At 45.6% G+C, this 22951-nt stretch overlaps 1 protein-coding gene across 1 annotated transcript in view; it reads left to right on the forward strand.

Annotated features, from left to right (window-relative positions):
* WWC2 (WW and C2 domain containing 2) overlaps positions 1-22951 on the forward strand; it is a 1656421-nt gene that overhangs the window by 947777 nt on the left and 685693 nt on the right. The gene's annotated exons all lie outside the window — the stretch shown is intronic.

The raw sequence follows: 22951 nt of genomic DNA on the forward strand, positions 1-22951 counted from the left end.
ATACAGAGAGAACATTTGATAAGGCCTTCTGTTTCTCCTTTTTGCCTTTCAAAAAAACAATTTTTTTTTTTGCCTGAATCTCCTTGTGTTCTGACTGTGCTTCTCAAACATTTTGGAAATATAGAGTATATTTCAGAGCATTTATTATAACTGTAATTGCCTTAATATTGCTACAACTCAAGTGCTTTAGGTTGCACTGCATCTGAAGTGTTTGTGTGTTTTAGCTGCTTTTCTGTATGTATAGACTTCTCTGTTTCTTTGACTAAATAAGCTCTGTAAAGTTGTTTTATTGCATTCCTGCCTGTATTTCTGAGTTTTTTGCACTTTTAAAGTTTGTTTTTGCTTAGTTTAACTGGTAGGCTACACACTTAAGTGCGCTAGACGAATTAAAGCATTTACTTTGTTTCTGTACCTAATTTCTGCTACTTTGTAAATATATATATATATATATATATATATATATATATATATATCCTTGTTTCCTGCCTTTACTGAACTAGAATAGTCCAGTCTTCATGTATTGCTAATCTCTGTGCTGTGTCATAGTTCCTGTGTTGCCCGTATCCTTATTTGGATAGGAGGAAGTTCACCAGTGAGAGTGGGGAGCTCTGAGCAGCCTATCTGTCCCTTGAGAAGTGGTTCCAGCCCAGTGACTTGTAGCTTATTGGCCGTTTTGGGCCATTTCCTATCTGTTTCTAACCCCCTGCTTTAAAGCCAGCTTTAGCACGCTTTTGCGCTTGTAATTTAAAGTTTGTCCTCTTTGTTGCATTTACCTGTTGAGGCTACACACTCAAGTGTGCTAGCCTGTGTTACATATTTATTGCATTTTCCTGCTGTTTGTTGCAAAAAAGAAAAAAACTCCAAAATAATTATCCTTGTTTCCCGTCTTTCCTGACCTAGAGTAGTCCAAATACAGGCTTTGCTGTATTCTGGACTTTTGGAAAGTTCCTGTGTTGCCCATTTCCTTTCTTGGATAAAGGGAGGCTTCTTTGTTCACCAGTGGCAGTGGGGAGCTTAGAGCAGCCTATCTATCCCTGGAGGAGTGTTCCCAGCACAAGAATCTGATAGTCTATTGGCCGTTTTGGGCCAATTTCTAGCTCTTTCAAGTCCCCCTGTATAAAACCCGCTTTTGCACGATTTTGCGCATAGCGCATCGGGCAGCTGCGCTTAATTGGGTTTAAACCATTCTCGGCTCCACAAAGTCTGCTCTTCACTTTTTCCCTTAGAACTGATCTAGTTCTCATAATAAACACCCTATTCCTACTCTAAAGCCTGACACGTGTTCAAAAAGCAATTATATAAGTCAGCACTAAAAAATTAAAAGCACTACACCCTCACAAACTCCCCTTGAGTACCTTGTTCCCCATTGGCCCTTTTTTTCAATTATAAAGGAATTCCCAGTACTATTCTAGCATGTCCAAAGGTCAGTTGTCAATCTCCTCTCCGGTCCAGCTGGTGAATCTGGGAATCTTGAGGCAATGTTACAACTGCCTCATGTACACAGACAACCCTCTCCTCCTCCCAACAAATTCCAACACGTGAGAGATGCAACCATATAGCCAAACTGGAGGCTAAACTCTCTCAACTCAGTACTGGAGGAGAAGGAAACCAGACTCACTACAATTCCAGTCTCACACAGACCTACCACGACAGCAAACCAAACACGTAAACACACAAAAACATACTCGGAGGCTCTAAATAAAAATCTGCCTAAGCAGCAGAGACCTCCAAAGCAGACACCCAAGCAACCGCTACCCCAAAACAAGACACGTGCAACACATAGCTCACAAAGCCAGTGTGCCGAACAGTCACAGCCCTTAAGGCTAAACAACACACCTGATACACTTGTAATAGGTGACTCTATCGTCAGGCACACTGACGTCCCGCTCACTAGGTTGAACAAGGAGAAGGACACGGTGAGCTGCCTGTCGGGCGCTAGGATCCGCCACATAACACAAGCACTCAGGTCACTCCAAGGCAAGTAGAAATATGACTCAGTCATTGTCCATGCTGGTGTGAATGACCTGAGACGTACCTCCCTGGACTACATGAAAACAGACATAGAGGAGCTCTCTGAGCATGTAGCCCAGGCCGGTATGTATGACCCTGACCTTGAGTAGCATCTTACCCTCACCAAGAATGATGCCACAATATGAAAACAAGATGATCAATTTCAACAATTGGCTTAAGTATTGGTGTCATTCAAAGGGGATCCAATACCCGTCAGCCTGGGATGACATGCTCGACAAGCCACGATGCTTCGCTAGGGACGGCTTGCACCTGTCACCCCTGGGCTTTCGGATATTGGCAAAGGCTCTTGCCACCCCCATAGTGCCTTTTTTAGGCAAGGCTCAAAAGACAAACCCAACTCCATAGGTATCACAAGGGATAAGAAACCAAGAGTAATGCTACTCAACGCCAGAAGTCTAAACCTCAAGATGCACGCACTCGAAACTCTCCTTAGCATGGAGAACATCGATATCTGTGCAGTAACAGAAACCTGGTTCAAGGCTCCCAAGAGCACCCCAGCACTACCAGGTTATACCTCATACCATGCTTTTTGGCCCCAAAACTTGGACCGAACCACAAAAGGAGGGGGAGTATCAATATTAGTCAAAGATTTCCACACCTCCTGGTTGGTGGCACAGCACGAAGCATCAGAGACTATCCATGTGCAACTAACAGTGGGTAAAACTGACTTCCAGTTTATAGCCTGCTACAGACCACCCTCCCAAACCCAGGAACCCTACTCGGCCTTCCTGAGAACACTGGAAAATATGAAGGTCTCTCCAAACACCATTATATTGGGTGATTTCAACTACCCAAACATAGACTGGGAGCATTACTCTAGCTCCAACACCCTAGCCCAAAGTTTCCTAGAATTTATAAACTCAAATGCTATGGAACAACTTGTTACTACTCCCACAAGAGGGGAAAACATATTGGACCTGATCATCACCAACATGGGGGCTCTATGCTCCAGACCAGAAGTGTATCTCTCACTGGTAAGATCAGACCATAAACTAATCTCACTGGATTTTCACATCCCGACCCCACCCCCTGCCCAGAAAACCACAGTGAAAAACTTCTCTAAAGCAAATTTCACATTCCTCAAAACCGAGGTGGAATCCTTCAAAGCCCCCGAGCCTGTGGAAAATACGGCCCAGACCGCAGAATCCTTTATAAACGCATTCTATGAACACCTTCAGGAATGCATGGATCATGCAATCCCAAATAAAACAAAGACCCAATCCTCCAAAGGCAGGCATCCTGTCTAGTGGACCCCAGCCATAAACAAACTATATAGTAGAAGGAGGAAGCTACTACATGATAGAGCAAAATCCCAAAAAGGGAAGGCATCTCTGATCAGTATAAGCAAAAAACTACGGGCACTCATAAAATCGTCTAAGGCCAGCTTCGAGAGAAAACTTGCACAGGACACTAAGGATAATTACAAGGCTTTCTTTAGTTATGTTAGGAACCTGGGTGGAAATTCCCAGATATGCTCAGAATTAGTCCAAAATGACAAAAAATACACCGAACCCACAGACATTGCCAACATCCTAGCTGACAGGCTCAGCGCAAACTCTCCCCCCCCCCACCCAAAAGGGCAAATATCTATCCCAGCAAAGTGCTGCCCCCCCCCCCTGACATCTCAGATGCTCAGGTAAGAGCCGCCCTCTCCAGAGCAAAAAACACAGCGTCAATGGGACCAGACGGTGTCCCAGGCTGCGTCCTACATGAACTCCAAGAAGAGCTAAACCCAAACATAAAACTACTGTTCAATCTCAGCCTTACTACAGGATATGTACCCAAAGAGTGGCATACAGCAACAGTGGTCCCACTCCACAAAGGTGGTGCCTCAACGGATCCTTGAAACTATCACCCCATAAGCCTGACTAGCTTGGTCTGCAAAGCTATGGAAAGGATCATCATGGACCTCATAAATAAAGATATTGGGGACCTACAGACACTGGATCCTACCCAGTTCGGCTTTAAGGGCAGATCCTGCCTCTTAAACCTGGTCGATTTCTTTGAAACAGTCACCAAGGCCATTGACGAGGGGAAGGTGGTCCACACAGCCTACCTGGACCTCGCAAAAGCCTTCGATACAATACCCCACTCGGGCATTATAGATAAGCTCACCAGCTTAAATATAAACCCCTATGTCACTAGATGGGTTGCAAACTGGCTCAAGGACAGAACCACATGGTTAGAATTGCTGGAGCCATGTCAGACTCCAAAGCAGTTACAAGTGGCGTCCCACAAGGCTCAGTCCTGGGACCTCTCTTGTTCGCTATATATTTCTCAGAGGTACAGGCCAACATGGAAGGACTGTGGCTGACCAAGTTCGCAGATGACTGCAAACTAGGCGCCATAATTGACTCTCCAGCCGACACAAGCATCCTCCAAAAGGGCCTCATAGAAACAGACAACTGGTGCCAGAGCCATGGCCTCAAGCTAAATGCCAAAAAGTGTATAGTCATCCCCTTTGGCAAAAACAAAGTGCCCACAAATTACCACATAGGTGGTAATCCATTAAGTACGGAAGAAGTAATTAGGGACCTGGGGACCCAAGTTGATAGCAATCTCTCATTTGAAAACCACATGGCCAAAGTGGTTAGAAAAACATTTTATATAGCCCACCTAATCATGAAGGGATTGACATCTAGATCAGGGGAGGTCATCATGCCTCTTTACTCATCGCGCCCATAATTGAGTACAATGCCCCTTTTGGGATGTACCTTACCAGACACCTGCAGCAACTAGAAAGACCCCAAAAGTACCTCACCAAGAGGATCAAAGGGCTCAAACAGATACCATATGCTGCCCGGTTAAAGAAACTCCAGCTGTACTCAGTGGCATACTGCCTGCTCAGAGGCTATTTCTGCCTGACGTATAAAGCCATATCCAACCCAGAATTAATGGACATGCTGCACCTCAGAAAATCCAAATCCCATTGAGTTACGAGCTCGAGAGACTTATAGGACATGCTGGAGGGACAGAGTCATAACCCAGAGGCTCCCTTCACTCTGGAATAAAATCCCAGTCCAGGTTAGGCAGAGTCCCTCATTGACTCTCTTCAAGAGGAATCTTGATGAGTGGATGGGAGATCGTAGGTTTACCCTGGGTATCACTTCTGTGTCACTGTTAGACAGAGGCACAGTATACTAACCTCGAAAAAGGGCATAGCAAAATTCATTTAAAATGGGTGACGAAAGCCAAACACACTCTGGCTAAGCTTATAAATGCCCTAGGGCAGATAGCCTAGTATGAACCTATAAGTACATTTATCAAAACTAGAATTGTGTGTCAAGACAGTGTTATAAAAATGAACAGCTGCTTACAAAAAATGGGGGAGAGAAACGGAAAAGCTATTTTTGTTCCCATACTTAAATGTGCTTTGCCAGATGTAATATCATATTTCATTTCAAATACACACCTGCAATTTATTTAAGTAACTTTGCAAGGCTCCTCACCAAACCTGTCTGGTTTGAGCATCACTGCACTACCCTTGACAAAACAAACTGCCTGACAGTGCTACCTGTTATGCCACTGACACTGACATTGTACCTGACTGTAAGTAGTAATTGAATACCGTAGTATGCCAAATCTTACTTATTTCAAACATGTATTTTGGGTTTGACTTTTACTTTCTCAGTATGGGAGTTCCTAGTGTACTTTTTTGATCTTTAGAAGAGGCTGAAGGACTTCTCTCTGGGTTAAGGCTGGGTCACTGTAATGGAATCTAAGAACCTATTGGCTAGGCAGTTGCCACTGTCAACTTTTTAAACGTATCCCTTAGATCTTTAAGTGCCTCCCAAATATGATGACTATCCCTACACATATGAATGCTTGTGGTAGTAAACTATTTTCAACTCTGGTCCCAAAACTCTGGAACATCATCCTTCTGTCACAGTATTGCCTTTCTTTGTCATGTTGCTCTTCAGTCACTCACTTTTTTGAAAAAAGCTTGAATGCACCTCCAGAAGAGAAATTAGTTGACAAAGGTGTTCATGTTCTGGTAACATTTGATCTGATGTTATCCATTTCATTATTCCTCACAGTAGGGATCTTGGATCAAGTATCGGATCCGAGCCGGCAACTATAGCTTAGACAGATCCAAGGCTCAAGCTCCTTCCTCTCCCATAATCCCCTGCTGCCCTCTAACTCTCAGATCTCATTTGCCATGTTTCTGCTACGGACATAATCCTTGGCTGCCGCTTCAGATAAGTGCCTTTAAAGCGCTTTTTACTTACTTTCATACTTTAAACGTTAAACCTTAAGCTTTAACCTTAGTCTCCTCTTACCTCCCTCCCTTAGTCAGTCTAGCTTTTAGCTTGTGTAGTTCCCCTTTTAATCAGTTAGGCTTTTGGCACGTTTTTTTTTTTTTCTTCTTATTCTCTTATCCTTTGTAGAGTAGTGTAGTTTCTGTCTTCTGCCTTCGGTATGTCAGAGAAACCCTGCGGATTTAAGAAGCATTCCTCTTGTGGTAGAAAGGTGCCCAATTCTGACTTGCACGACAAGTACTTATATTGTTTAGGGGCTCCTCACCTGGAGGTTGAATGTGACATGTGTCCTGCATTCAACTCCAGGGCCATAGAAGAGCGTCCTAGTAAATTACTACTTAAAGGTATGGTTCAGGGGGTCCTTATGTTTCCCCCTCCAAGGCCTCCCCTTCTGAATCTAAGCAGAAGGGCCCATTCTATTTCCTCCATACCTTCTGCTCCTAAGAAACCTAGGCTGTTGGATCTTAGATCTCCAGATTGACATCTTCGGATCCCAGAACCTTGGACCCTTCTAATGGATCTTAGGCCTCCTCAGATTGGAGGTCCTGGGATCTGATCAAGGCCAGACCAACCTCACATGCGACTGGTTTGTCAGATCCGACTACTTCTAATTCGTAATCTTCAGGTCCGACAGGTTTGTTAGGTCCTATGATGGTTACAGAAGATTCTGCTTCACCTGAATCCTCTGGGCATGTACTTTGGCATTTCCTAGACCTCTGCGCCGAACTCCAGATCACAGACATAGATCTTCGGAGTTGAGGATTGGGTCTCCAGCCAAGTCTACCCATTCTCCCACTTCCTCCAGATCATCTAGAAGCTTGTTACCTTCAGATATGGACAGGATGATGAGGAGATTTGTTAAAGACCAGATAGAGTTGGGGCTTCTGGTGTCCCCAGCCCACCCGGCTAGGGGAGCCTCTCCAATCCCAACTCACTGTTCTCCTCATCCAGGGGCTTTGTATTCCCAGGACCCTGATACCCACAATCCGATCCTGATGATGTAGAGTATTCCCTTTTTCCTGACTATGTCAGGATCCCTGGCCTGCTCTGTTCTTCCTCCCTCAGACCAGAGTGGGCCCCGTGCTGGAGCGGTCAGCACCTGCTCCACAGGAATGGGATTGGGTCCAGGCATTTCAGACCAATCTCTTCCCCTGGGGGCCTTGGCCCTTGATAGATCCAGACTGGTATCGTCTGGGGGCCATGGTGCTGTGTCAGGGTCCTTCCTTCCTTTCTGGGTGGCCTCACCATCTAGGAATGGGGACAGGGCCACTTCCAGCCTATCATCCTTCCAGGTGGCAGAGAGGACCTTCTTCAGGACTGGAGCAACATCTCCCGCCCCTCTGGGGCCATCTCTACCCCTCTCTACCTTGGGTTGTGAGGCCTCCCATCCTGTCCAGGGTCAGCTCTTTCATTCTAGCCTTCAGGAGGTTTCCTCCCCTCCTAGGGTCCTCGCATCTTCCGAGTCCTTCCATGAGCCACCCACAGACGAGACACCATCTAAGAGAAATTGCAAGAGGAGGTACTTGGACTCTCATGGAGTCCCGCGCCGGGGACATGACTTTGATGGAGACTGACCCCCCAGATCTCAGTTCGAAAATGTCTCCTTTGGGGATGTCCTTGAAATCCTGAGACAAAGGGCGGATGGTCTCCCCAACCCCAATCTTTGGAGGAGTCCGCGTTTTGAAGGTATTCGGGACTGGCCTGTCTATTTCGTGGGTGACCCCCTGCTGATGAGTTGGTGGATCTTATCACCAGAAGGGCCTGGAAGGAACCTGACACTACGGAACCATTGTCTAAGCAAGCCAACAAGTTACTTAGCCCATCTGTAGACCAACCTGTCTGGAGCAAAGGAGCCCCAGTCGATGCCAGCTCCATGGTCCATCCCCCCACAGGGAGTCTTGGGCAGTTGACCAGCATGAGAAAGCATGTGTTTGCTTCAGCTTCCTTTGAACTGAGGGCAATTAATTACTTGGAACCCTTCACCCGCCTTCAAAGGGACTTGGTCAAAGAAGTGACCACTTCCCTTTCAGAGTTCTTGCCAGAGGAGGACCTCAGGTAAGTGTGTCCCAAGCTCTCTGCTCTGACATACATCGCTAATTCCTCAATGAGGTTAATTTCCAATGCAGTGGAAGCTACCTCACGAGTGGCAGGCATCAGCATAACTACAAAGCAGCATGCTTGGTTATAACTATGTGGGTTTGTGGAGACAGTCAAAACATCTTTTACCAATGCTCCCTTTGATGGGTCCACCCTTTTTGGACCTTCTGTGAAAGAGACTCTAATCTGTAGTGAGCAGGAAGAGAAAACCTTGTCCACGGTTGTGATCAAGTTTCCTATTCCTCAGAGGTCTTTTTCCAAGACCCAACGAGGAGCTGAGAAGATGTGGTTCTGGCTTGTCAGTCTTCCTTCCTGGATGCTCCTGATGATTCCCCTTCCAGAGGCAGGGGGAGAGGATTCAATGGCAGAAGCCACCCTAGTGGCAAGGGGGGGTCTGCAGAATCAGGGATCCAAGGAACCTTTCTCTGAGCAGCCCTTCCGAGCTCTGGAGGCAGTCAGAGGTTGTCTTTCCCTTCACCCAGTAGCCTGGGTAAACATTACATCTGATCAGTGGGTATTAGACATCGTTTCTAGGGGTTATTTCATTCCCTTTTTTCAACCCCCTCCAATCTGAAGGTGTCTTCCCGATGTAGCCCCTCCTCCCATCAGAGGGAGTTGCCCTTTAAGGAAGTTCAACAACTTCTTCAAAATCGAGCCATCTAGGAGGTCCCAGCAGGACAAAGAGGATCCAGAACTTACTCTCACTTCGTTTTAGTGCCAAAAAAGACCAGGGACCTGCGTCCTATTCTAGATCTCAGCGAGTTGACTATATCAGTCAAGAATTCCAGGTTCCAGATGGTCACTGTTAAGTCCATTCTGCCTCTGTTATGCAAGGACGACTGGATGTGCTCAGTGGATCTCCAAGATGCCTACTATCACATCAAGATAGACTGTTGCTCGAGGAGACACCTTTGCATCCAGTTTGGGGCCAATCATTACTAGTTCAGAGCCCTGCCCTTTGGACTCACCACAGACCCTGTGGATGTTTACAGAATGTATGGCAGTGGTGAAGGCTCACCTGAGGCTGCAGGGATTCCAGGTGCTTCTGTACCTTGACAATTGGCTCCTCATGGCACCCACGAGGCATACACTGTCACAAGCTGTGCAATATGTCCTTCTGCTGTTCAGCCAATTGGGGATTACAGTGAACCTCTCGAAGTCCAATCTGGTCCCAACGCAAAAATAAAGTTCATAGGAGTCCAGCTGGCCTCCGTCTCAGAGATTGCAGAATTACCTCTTCGCAGAGTACAGCTGATCCAGGGAGTAGGTCATGCAGGTTTTGAATCTTTTGAATCCTCCAGTTTACCTGGATGTTCTTCATCTCACATTGCTGCAGTCCTTACACTTGGGTAGTCCGCTGTCCTCGGTCGGCCCGAATATCAAAGTATTAGGCTGACGTCGGTTAAGGCGCATAAGACTGACATCAGGACGTCAGGGTACAAATGCGCATGACCGACGTCATATCCTCAGTCTTTTTTGCCGCATGGTCCGATGCAGAAGCAGCGTTGCAAGTGCCGTTCGGCGTTCTGAAATTTTTCGAAGTCGGAGTTTCAGACCGAGTCAAAGTTGGCTAAGTACCCCGCTAGAATATTTTGTTTTTTCTTGCCTCAGTGGTTTACCGGATGTCAGAAAAGTGAATAACTGTATTTCTTGTGGGAAACAGATACCGCATAGAGATTATCATACTTTGTGTATTCCTTGTTTGGGGCCTGAGCACGACGTTGTTGGGTGTCGCTTTTGTGCTAGGTTCAATAAGCGCACTATTGCGAAGGTTAGATTGTGCCAGGTTGGTCTTCGAAGCGGTGTAATTATAAGATGCCGCCGGATGCTCCGACGCCGCTTCAAGAAGCGCAAAGACAAAGCAGCTAAACCCAGGCAGGAAGAGTCGTCTGCACGGACGCCGGTTCTTTAGAGGCGCCAGTGGAACCGGTGGTTCCACCGAGGCTTCTCTGGAGTCCCAGGAGAGACTTTGATTTTGCAGGATGTGGCCTCTCAGGAGGCAGGTCAGGCTGAAGGGGCTTCTCAGGTTACTGTACTCCCCTCCCTTCCTAGGGTGGTTAGGCCCTCTCCTTCGGTTCCCAAGGCTTCTCCCAGAGGCAGGCCAGGTTTAGCTTCTGTTGGTGTCACTCCTAGTTCTTCAGGATCTGTGCCCAAGAAGCACATGCTTAAAATGGCAGAAGATTTAATTACTTTGATTAGAGGTTCTTTGCCCCCTCCTGATAAGAGGCCTAGGGTGGAACCAGAGTTGGGGAGTTTTGAGCAGGCTTCAGATGTTTCAGAGTCTTCGGCTGAAGACTTGCAGGAGTACTCTCCTTATTCTGATTCTGATGCAGATGATTCGACTCCTTCTGCTTCTCCTCCAGAGGATTTTTCTTTTTCAGAGACTCTTCATTCTATGAGGGAGCATTTTAAGTGGGAAGGTCAGGACTTCTCTGATTCCAGGAAGAGGCTTAGGGAATTTTTGCTTTTACCCCAGCATAGGCCTTTGGCTATACCGCCTGTTCTGGATGTTGTGGAAGATGTGTTTGCAGAGGCTTCACTTAATCCTGATTCTTTGCCTCCTGCTCCTGTTAAGCCGGATAGGTATTACAGGGTGCCTGAGGCTCATAAATATCTTTATAAGAGTCCTAGGGCGGACCCAGAAACTGTTAGTCAGGGACCTAAGGGTGTCAAGGCCTCTGTTGTAAAAAATCCGGTTCCTCCAGATAAAGAGGCCAGAGCTTTGGATAGATGGGGAAAGAAAGTCTATACTTCTTCCACCTTAGCTTTGAGGGCTTTGAATTGCCAGTTTCACATGTTGAAATATCAAAACTATCTTCTTTCTCAATTGAAGTCTAAGGTAGATGCTCTGGCGGAAGGCATTGAGTGTAAAGAATTACAAGATTTGGTACATGTCTCTGAACAGGTGGGTAAGCATTCTTTACAATGTGGTTTTGATGCTGTACAGGCCTCGTCTAGGGTGGCTGCCACTGGGTCAGTTCTTCGCAGGCACGCCTGGCTGAGGGACCAGAATTTATCTGACCATGTTAAGACAAGGATTTTGGATGCTCCTTTACAGTCTGATGTGTTGTTTGGTTCACCTGTGGAGTCAGTCTTGAAGAAAATGGAAGACAAGGCTAAGTCTATGCAGGCTGTTAAAGATTTTTTGCAAGTCCAGCCTCCAAAGTTTAGTAGGAATTGGCCTGCTAAGGGGTGGACGTACCCTTCTTATGATTCACAGTCTAGGGGTAGATCTAGACGTGGTAGGGGCAGAGCTCAGAGCTCCTTCAGACCTAGAACAGGGAGTTCTCCTGCACAATCTTCAGGTGAGGGCAGGGGCCAGTCCTTTCGTAAACAGGCCCAATGACCTACCTTTTCAGCTGCCAGATCCTTCTTGCCTGGCAGCACCTTTGGGAGGAAGGTTGGCACTCTTCAAGGAAAATTGGAGTTTGATTACCCAAGACAGATGGGTATTGGATATCATACACCAAGGTTACAGGTTTTATTTCCATACCTTGCCTCCTTTCAAAGGCATGCCGGACGTTCCTCCTCAGCAAAGACTAGAGGCTCACAAACAAATTTCTCTGCTGCTCCAGATAGGGGCCATACAACCGGTCCCTCTGCCAGAAGTGGGCCTAGGATTTTATTCTCGCCTGTTCCTAGTACCAAAGAAGGGGAACACGTGGAGACCAATTTTGGATTTATCTATCCTCAACACTTATCTGGACATTCCCAAGTTCAAATTGTTGACGTTACAACAGCTTTTACCTCTGCTGGGCAAAGATCACTGGATGGTGACTGTGGATCTCAAGGAGGCTTACCTTCATGTTCCTATCAGGCTAAGTTGCAGGAAGTATCTGCGTTTTCGGGCTGGGACTTCTCATTATCAGTTCTCTGCATTGCCCTTTGGCTTATCTACTGCCCAGAGTGTTCACGAAGGTTCTGGCTCCAGTGATAGCTTTCTTCAGGCTAAGAGGAATACAGATCTGTCCTTATTTGGACGATTGCCTGATTCTGGCCCAAGGAAAGGACGAACTTCTTCATCATTTACAGTATGTGATAGCAGTGCTAAGATGCCTGGGGTATTCTGTGAACGAAATAAAGTCCAGTCTAGTACCCTCTCAGGACATGTGCTTTCTGGGTGTGAGACTGAATACAGCATCCCAGATGGCCTTTTGACCCCGGACAAACAAAAGAATCTTTCTCTTTACTTCCATCAATTGTCTCATCAGTCCAGGCTGACTGCAAGGACAGTCCTTCAAGCCTTGGGGTTCATGGCATCTTGTATTCTGGTGCTTCCCAATGCCAAACTGCATATGAGGAAGCTACAATGGTATCTCAAAATGTATGGACACAGCACTGCCAAGATATGGACACTGTCATTCAGATAATATCTTGCATTCAAAAGGAGTTTTGTGGTGGGCTCAGGAATGTCACCTAAACAAGGGACTCTCTGTGACCCGCCAGAGGCGAGTCAGATTCTAACGACAGATGCCTCAGACAAAGCTTGGGAGCTCATCTAAATGGAAAGTGGGTACAAGACACGTGGCCTGCCAGACTTCAACATCTACATATCAACTTGAAGGAGATGTTAGCAGTCCAATTTGCATTAATAGCTTTCAAGGATTTACTTCTTCCAGGGCAGGTGTTGGTTCTAACAGACAACACAACTGTCATGTGGTACATCAACAAGCAAGGGGGAACACATTCTTATCCTCTATGCAGACAAGCAATGATTTTGTGGGAGACTGCTCTCAGTTTACAGCTAAATCTTCAGGCAAGGTTTCTGCCGGGAGCACAGAACTCCTTAGCAGATGTGTTGAGCAGGCAAATTATGGATTCCCACGAGTGGAAATTGGATCCTCATGTATTTCAGAAATTGACAGTGTTATGGGGAACTCCAGACATAGATCTGTTCGCTTCTCCACTAAACTACCAGCTGCCAAAGTTTTGCACGAAAAGGTTTCATCCCACAGCTTGGAAGGTGGATGCTCTTTCATTCAATTGGAGCAATCTTCATGTGTATGCCTTTCCACCTCTGCCTCTCCTCCCAAAGGTACTCCTGAAGGTCAGACAGGACAAGCCAAAGATGATTTTAATAGCTCCAGATTGGCCTCGACAGCACTGGTACCCATTACTGAGAAGTCTGGTACGGGAGCCTCCATGGCCTTTGCCTTCGATTCCACACCTGCTGTCTCAGGAGAACAGTCATTTACTCAATGTCAAACTTCATTCTCTTCACCTGACAGCCTGGCATATTCTGTTTTAAACCCTGGAGGGTCTCAGCTTCCACAGCAAGTTTTGAATGTTATTTTGGAGGCCAGAAGGCCTAGTACAAGGAAAGTGTACGCAGATAAATGGAAGAGATTTTTATTTTGGAGTACAGCAAAGGAATTTGATGTTTCTAAGCCTAATTTAAGTGTGGCTCTTCAATATCTTACTGAGTTACTGGACAAAGGTTTGTCCTTCTCTTCTATTAAGGTTCATGCTGCAGCAATTTCTGCTCACTATGACTGTGACCCACCATTGTTTTCTCATCCTTTGTTTAAGCAATTCCTTAGAGGGGCAAAGAATATAAGACCCCCACGGAGAGCTCCTACTCCTGCTTGGGATCTCAATTTTGTGTTGGAGAAACTCACTCTACAACCTTTTGAGCCTGCAGCTACTGCTGAGTTGAAATATTTATCATGGAAGACTGCTTTTTGTTGGCCATTACCTCTGCGAGAAGGGTTTCTGAATTACAGGCCCTTATGGCGGTTGAGCCTTTCTTAATTTTCCATAAGGATAGGGTATCTTTGCGTACTAATCCTTCCTTTATGCCTAAAGTGGTTTCTAGTGTGGCTTTAAACCAAACTATTCATTTGCCTACTTTTTATGCAAACCCCAAAATAAAGGGGAAAAGATTTTGCACACTTTGGATATACACAGGCAGTTGCGATATTATTTGAGCAGAACTAAAGGGTTCAGGCAGTCTCAGCAGTTATTTGTTTCTTTTGCTTTGGGTTCTCAGGGCAAGCCTGTGTCAAAACAAACTATTTCTAAGTGGATTGGGTTTTGTATTGCTTTCTGTTATTCCCATCATGGTAAGGAGATTCCAGCTGGGATTAGGCCTCATTCCACTAGGGCTACTGCCACTTCTACAGCTTTTTAAGGGGTGGCAACTAAAGATATTTTGGAGGCAGCTACTTGGAGTTCAGTGCATACTTTCTCTAAGCATTACCACCTTCCACTTTACTCTAAATCTAGGGCTGGTTTTGCCACTGCAGTTTTACAGGGCATTTTGGCAGCTCCTACTGCTTTATAGTTTGCCATCCTCCCTTATCTCTGCTTTGGGATTCTACCCAAGTGTAAGGACTGCAGCAATGTGAGATGAAGAACATAGTACAGTTTTGTACCTACCATAAATGTAGATGTTCGAAGATCCACATTGCTGCAGTCCAATTTACCCTCCCTCCTTCCCCTCTGTAGTTAGAGGCGGTTGTGTGGTTGGGGTTGTACATATTGTGGATATTGTATATATTGTACATATGCTTAGTTCTAGGGTGGTTGGTTGTTTTTTGCTGTCTTTTGGTTTTGACCTTTCTTTTTAGGGTCTTCTGACATCTGGGGCAAGAAAAGACTGAGGATATGACGTCGGTCATGCGCATTTGTACGCCCTGATGTCAGTCTTGCGCCTTGACCGACGCCAGCCTAATACTTTGATATTCGGGACCGAGGACAGCGGACTACCCAAGTGTAAGGACTGCAGCAATGTGGATCTTCGAACATCTACATTTACGGTAGGTACAAAACTGTACATGTTCTTCGTTCCACATTGCTGCAGTCCTAACTATTGGGTAGTCCGCTGTCCAGTCAGCCCGAATACCAGAGTATGGCTGACGTCGGTCAGGGCGCATTAGACTGACGCCAGTACGCCAGGGTACTAATGCGCATGACCACGCCATATCCTCAGTCTTTTGCCGCATGGTCCGATGCAGAAGCTTTTTTGCGAGTGCAGGTTGGCGTTCTGAAATTTTCTGAAGCCGGAGTTTCAGACCGAATCAGAGTTGGCTAAGTACCCCGTTGGGGAACATTTTCGTTTTTTCTTGCCTCAGTATTTAACCGGATGTCAGAAAAAGTGAATAACTGTATTTCTTGTGGGAAACAGATACCTCATAGGGATTACCATACCTTGTGTATACCTTGTTTAGGGCCTGAGCACGACGTTGTTGGATGCCGCTCTTGTGCTAGGTTTAACAAACGCACTATTAAGAGAAGGTTAGACTGTGCCAGGTTAGTGTTTGGGAAGCGTTGCAATTATAAAATGCCGCCGGATGTTCCGCCCGCTTCGCCCAAAAGCGCAAGGACAAAACAGCGAAGCCTAGGGTTGATGAACCGCAGTCCTGGACGCCGGTTCTTTAGAAGGCTCAGTGGAGCCAGAGGTTTTGCCAGGAGTTTCTTTGGAGTCTCAGGCAGAGACTTTACTGTTACAGGATGTGCCTTCTCAGGAAGTAGGCCAGGCTGAGGGGGCTTCTCAGGTAACTGTTCTTCCTCTCTTCCTAAGGTAGTTAGAGCCTCCTTCTGTTTCAAAAACTTCTTTGAGAGGTAGGCCAAGTTTAGCTTCAGTGGGGGCTTCTCCTAGCACTTCAGGCTCTGTGCCTAAGAAACATATGCTTAAAATGGCAGAAGATTTGATTACTATGATTAGAGGCTCTATGCCCCCCCCTGATAAGAGGCCTAGGGTGGAGCCTGAGTTTGAAAGTTTTGAACAGTGTTCAGAGGCTTCTGAGTCTTCTGCGGAAGATTTACCGGAGTTCCCTCCTTATTCTGATTCTGATGTGGATGATTCCACTCCTACAGCTTCTCCTCCTGAGGATTTCTCATTTTCAGAGACTCTGCATTCCATGAGGGAGCACTTTAAATGGGAAGGCCAGGATTACTCTGATTCCAGGAAAAGGCTTAGGGAATTCTTGTTTTTACCCCAGCATAGGCCCTTAGCTATACCTCCTGTGTTGAATGTGGTGGAAGATGTTTTGCAGAGGCTTCCTGAACCCTGATTCTTTGCCTCCTGCTCCTGTTAAACCTGATAGGTACTATAGGGTGCCTGAAGCTCATAAGTATCTTTTAAGAGTCCTAGGGCAGACCCGAAACTGTTTCTCAGGGACCTAAAGGTGTTAAGGCCTCTGTGGTTAAAAACCCTGTTCCCACTGATAAAGAGGCAAGGGCTTTGGATAGATGGGGAAAGAAAGTGTATACTTCTTCCACTTTAGCCATGAGGGCGTTGAATTGTCAGTTTCACATGCTAAAATATCAAAATTATCTCCTTTCACAATTGAAATCTAAGGTGGATGCTTTGGCGGAAGGTATTGAGTGTAAAGAGTTGCTGGATTTAGTTCATGTGTCTGAACAAGTGGGTAAGCATTCTTTGCAATGTGGTTTTGATGCTGTACAGGCCTCCTCGAGGGTGGCTGCCACTAGTTCTGTTCTTCGCAGGCATGCCTGGTTGAGGGATCAGAATTTAGCTGAGCATGTTAAGACAAGGATTTTGGATGCTCCTTTACAGTCTGATGTGTTGTTTGGTTCGCCTGTTGAAGCAGTTTTAAAGAAAATGGAGGACAAAGCTAAGTCTATGCAAACTGTTAAAGATTTTTTGCAGGTGCAGCCACCAAGTTTAGTAGAAATTGGCCTACTAAGGGTTGGACATATCCTGCTTATGATTCCCAGTCTAGGGGTAGGTCTAGACATGGTAGGGGCAGAGCTCAAGGTTCTTTTAGGCCTAGAACAGGGAGTTCACCTGCTCAGACTTCTGGTGAGGGCAGGGGTCAGTCCTTTCGTAAACAGACCCAATGACCTGCCTTTTCAGCTGCCAGTAGATTCTCGCCTGGCAGCTCCTTTGGGAGGAAGACTGTCTCTTTTCAAAGAAAATTGGGATTTAATTACTCAAGACAGATGGGTGTTGGATATCATTCACCACGGTTACAGGTTTTATTTCCATACATTGCCCCCTTTCAAAGGCATGCCAGACGCTCCTCCTCCACAAAGGAAAGAGGCTCACAAGCAAATTTTTCAGTTACTCCAAATAGGGGCCATTCAGCCAGTCCCTGTATCACAAAGGGGCCTAGGATTTTATTCTCGCCTGTTCCTAGTACCAAAGAAGGGGAACACGTGGAGACCAATTTTGGATTTATCTATCCTCAACACTTATCTGACATTCCCAAGTTCAAGATGTTGACGTTACAACAGCTTTTACCTCTGCTGGGCAAAGATCACTGGATGGTAACTTTAGATCTCAAGGAAGCTTACCTTCATGTGCCTATAAGACTAAGTTGCAGGAAGTATCAATGCTTTCGAGCTGGAAATTCTCATTATCAGTTCTCTGCATTGCCCTTTGGCTTATCTACTGCCCAGAGTATTCACAAAGGTTCTGGCTCCAGTGATAGCTTACTTCAGGCTACAAGGAATTCAGATCTATCCTTACTTGGACGACTGCCTGATTCTGGCTCAAGAAAAGGAAGACCTTCTACAGCATCTGGAATATGTTATAGCAGTGCTAAGATGCCTAGGGTATTCTGTGAACGAAATAAAGTCCAGTCTAGTACCCTCTCAAGACATGTGCTTTCTGGGTGTGAGACTGAATACAGCAGCCCAGATGGCCTTTTAACCCCGGACAAACAACAGAGTCTATCACTTTACTTCCACCAACTATCTCATCAGTCCGTGCTGACTGCAAGGACAGTCCTTCAAGCATTAGGGTTCATGGCATCTTGTATTCTGGTGCTTCCCAATGCCAAACTGCATATGAGGAAGCTACAATGGTATCTCAAAAATGTATGGACACAGCACTGCCAGGATTTGGACACTGTCATTCAAATAATACCTTGCCTTCAAAAGAATTTTTGTGGTGGGCTCAGGAATGTCACCTAAACAAGGGACTCTCTGTGACCCGCCAGAGGCGAGTCAGATTTTAACGACAGATGCCTCGGACATTGCTTGGGAGCTCATCTAATTGGAAAGTGGATACAAGTCAAGTGGCCTGCCAGACTACAGCATCTACATATCAACATGACGGAGATGTTAGCAGTCCAGTTTGCATTAATGGCTTTCAAGGAGTTACTTCTTCCAGGGCAGGTGTTGATTCTAACAGACAACACAACTGTCATGTGGTACATCAACAAACAAGGGGAACACATTCTTACCCATTGTGCAGGCAAGCAATGATTTTATGGGAGACTGCGCCAGCTTGCAACTAACTCTTCAGGCAAGGTTTCTGCCGAGCACAGAACTCCTTAGCAGATGTGTTAAGCAGACAAATCATGGATCCCCACGAGTGGAAACTGGATCTTCATGTATTTCAAAAGTTGACAGTGTCCTGGGGAACTCCAGACATAGATCTGTTCGCTTCTCCACTGAACCACCAGCTGCCAAAGTTTTGCACAAAGAGGTTTCATCACACAGCTTGGAAAGTGGATGCTCTTTCTTTCAGTTGGAAAAATCTTCATGTGTATGCGTTTCCACCTCTGCCTCTTCTTCCAAAGGTGCTTCTAAAGGTCAGACAAGACAAGCCAAGGATGATTTTAATAGCTCCAGATTGGCCTCGGCAGCACTTGTACCCATTACTGAGGAGTCTGGTAAAGAAGCCTCCATGGCCTTTACCCTTGATTCCACATCTGTTGTCTCAGAGGGAAGGTCGTCTGCTCAATGTCAAGCTTCACTCTCCTCATCTAACAGCCTGGCATATTCTGTTTTGAAAGACAGCAGGTCTCAACTTCCTCAACAAGTTTTAAATGTGATTATGGAAGCCAGAAGACCTAGTACAAGGAAGGTGTACGCAGAAAAATGGAAGAGATTTTTATTTTGGACTGCAGCAAAGAATTTGGAGATTTCAGAGCCTAATTTGAGTGTGGCTCTTCAATATCTTACTGAGTTATTGGACAAAGGTTTGTCTTTCTCTTCCATTAAGATTCATGCTGCAGCAATTTCAGCTCACTATGATTGTGACCCATCATTGTTTTCACATCCTTTGTTCAAGCAATTTCTTAGAGGGGCAAAGAATATAAGACCCCCAATGAGAGCTCCTACTCCTGCTTGGGATCTCAATTTTGTGTTGGAGAAACTTACTCTACAACCTTTTGAGCCTGCAGCTACTGCTGAACTGAAATACTTGTCATGGAAGACTGCTTTTTTGTTGGCTATTACTTCTGCAAGAAGGGTTTCTGAGTTACAGGCCCTTATGGCGGTTGAGCCTTTTGATTTTTCATAAGGATAGGGTATCATTACGCACTAATCCTTCTTTTTATGCCTAAGGTGGTTTCTAGTGTGGCTTTAAACCAAACTATTCATTTGCCTACTTTTTATGCAGATCCCCAAAATAAAGGGGAAAAGATTTTGCACACTTTAGATGTGCACAGGCAATTGCGTTATTATTTGAGCAGGACTAAGGATTTTAGGCAGTCTCAGCAGTTGTTTGTTTCTTTTGCTTTGAGTTCGCAGGGCAAGCCTGTGTCAAAACAAACTATTTCTAGGTGGATTGGGTTTTGCATTGCATTTTGTTATTCCCATCATGGCAAGGAGATTCCAGCTGGGATTAGGCCTCATTCCACTAGGGCTACTGCCACTTCAACAGCATTTCTAAGGGGTGGCAACTAAGGATATTTTGGAAGCAGCTACTTGGAGTTCAGTGCATACTTTCTCTAAGCATTATCACCTTCCTCTCTACTCTAAGTCTAGGGCTGGTTTTGCCACAGCTATTTTGCAAGGCATGTTGTCAGCTCCTGCTTCTTTATGATTTGCCAGCCTCCCTTACCTCTGCTTTGGGATTCTACCCAATAGTTAGGACTGCAGCAATGTGGAACGAAGAACATAGTACAGTTTTGTACCTACCATAAATGTAGATGTTCGAGGATCCACATTGCTGCAGTCCAATTTACCCTCCCTCCTTCCCTCTGTGTTTAGGGGTGGTTGTGTAGGTGAGGTTATATGCTGATATTTTTGTATATACTTTTGTATCTATTGTACATATTTTTGGTGCAGGTATGTTGGGCCTTGTCTTTTTAGGGTCTTCTGACATCTGGGGCAAGAAAAGACTGAGGATATGACGTCGGTCATGCGCATTAGTACCCTGACGTACTGACGTCAGTCTAATGCGCCCTGACCGACGTCAGCCATATACTCTGGTATTCGGGCCGACTGGACAGCGGACTACCCAATAGTTAGGACTGCAGCAATGTGGATCCTCGAACATCTACATTTATGGTAGGTACAAAACTGTACTTTTCTTCAGACCCTAGGATCCACAGCCATGGCCGTACAGCTTGTGTCACTGGCAAGGTACCATATGTGGGTTTTACAGTGAACCCTGATGGTTCAGTGGGCCAATGTTCTTTGTGTTTCACTGTTGCAGTCATTACATTTGGGTAATCTGCTGGCAGGTTGCCCTCAGTCGGCCTGAATAACAAAGTCTTGGGTCCTGCGTCAGTTGCTGTCTCCTCTTCCATGACGTCAGGTCATCAGGGGTATAAAACATGCAGCCGATGCCATTTTAATCCGTCTTTCTTGCCGCGCTGTGCCTGAAGCAGAAGCAGTTCGTAAGTGCTGGTCGGCTGACTCCTGAAATTTTCGTTTTCGAGTTTCAGAACCGAAGTCTTCAAACTAAGTGCCCCGTTGGGAAAACTTTTTCTTGCTCCTTACCAATGTCAGTAAAAGTTAATTGCATTACTTGTGGGAAGCAAATACCTCATAAGGATTTTCATTTGTACTGTATTCCTTGCCTAGGGCCCTGATCACAACGTGCCTTGCTGTCGGTTTTGTGCTAAATTTAACCAATGCACTATTAAGCGTCTGTATATTTTTGCTTCTAAATGTTTTGGTTCAAGATTTAACTACCCTGAAATGTTGTCGGTTAGCAATCCAACTACCGGAGTTCACAAAAAAACCGCAAGGAAAAGGATAGAGAGACAGACCGTCGATGTCCAAAACAGACTACGAAGCTTCTCCTAAGCCAGTCACCGGCTCACCGGTACTCAGTGAGGCACTTTCGCAGTCCCTGATACCCACTAATTTTGAGTCGCAGGCCTCTACCGAGACCCATTTGGAGTCTGGTATGCCACGAGATTCGCAAAGTATTGAACCCGTGGATGTCTCTCACTTGGATGGGTCTGGAGCCGCTGAGCAGGCACCGGCTTCTGAGGGTGTTTTCAGGCCTCAACATTTTTATATTAAACCGATGCCAGCAACAAAAACAAGGTCAAAAACAACTTCTATTTCTAAAAAACCTACGCATGAGCCATGTGCTCAAGCCCCTATGCCTAAAAAACAAATGATCAAAATGGCTGAGGATTTAATTACCTTGATCAGGGGTTCCCAACCCCCCCCCCCCTGCTAAGAGGCCTAGGCAAGGCACTGATTATGAATCTTCACATCAGGTTTCCATTTCTTCTAATTCCTCTTCTGATCCGGAATTTTCTATTCCACCTTATGAGGATTCTGATGGAGAGGATCCATCCCATCTGCATCTCCTCCTGAGGATTACTCTTTTGGAGAGACATTGCATACTTTAAGGGAACATTTTCACTGGGAGAGTCAGGACTTCTATCTGAATCATAGGTAGGTACTAGGCTATCAGCCCTGGGGCCTATACAAGCCAAGCCAAAATGATACTCTGGCTTTTGCCACCCAAGAAAATTATTTTCCTGTGCCACTGTTGAGCAGAGCCACAGAGGTGATCCCCGGGGTGAATTTCCTATTTCCCATCCAATCATCAAGATTTTTCTTGAGTGCTAATGAGGAGCTTTGTTTGATATAGATAGGTAGTTTAATCCAGAGTATGGGAAGTCTGTTGGACAGGAGTCTATCTCTCCGGCATGTTCTGTTTATTGTGGTGACAAGGTTTAGGTCCCTAAAGCATGTAGCTCTGAGGGATTGGGATTTCTTTAAGTGGAGCATGTCCAACAGCTCTGGGTTTGACATAGCTTTGTATGTTAGGCAGAGATCACCTCTGAGTAGGCGATATAAGACGGAGTAAAGCTGGAAGTTTTTGAGACAGTCTGCACAGAACATCTGTTTGAGGCTGGAAATCCTCTTTGTGAGGTATTTCTCTGGCCTTTCCAGTTGTTTGTAGTTGTCTTGAGGTACATACCAAAAGGGGCATTGTACTCGATAATGGGTCTAATGAGTGATGAGTAGAGGGGAACAATGACCTCTTTTTTTCTGGATGGGAAACCTTTTGTGATGAGGTGTGCCATGTAGAAGGATTTCCTGACTACTGTGGCAATGTGATTATCAAAGGAGAATCTACTCTCCACCTGTGTCCCAAGGTCTCTTATCATACTTTCGGTGTTAAGTATACTACCGCCTATGTTGTAGTTCATGGGTACAGAGTTTTTACCAAAGGGGATGACAATGCACTTTTTGGCATTGAGCTTGAGGCCATGGCTTTGACACCAGGCATCTGTCTCAGTGAGGCCCTTTTGTAGGATATCCACATCGTTAGGAGTATTGATTATGGCTCCTAGTTTGCAGTCATCTGCGAACTTCATTAGCCAAAGAGCTTCTGTGTTAGCCTGTACTTCAGAGAAGTAGATACCAAACAGGAGAGGACCCAGGACTGA

The sequence above is a fragment of the Protopterus annectens genome, chromosome 2.part1, assembly GCF_019279795.1.
Source record: "Protopterus annectens isolate FY-2018-M chromosome 2.part1, PAN1.0, whole genome shotgun sequence".
In the NCBI taxonomy this organism is placed as follows: Eukaryota; Metazoa; Chordata; order Ceratodontiformes; family Protopteridae; genus Protopterus; species Protopterus annectens.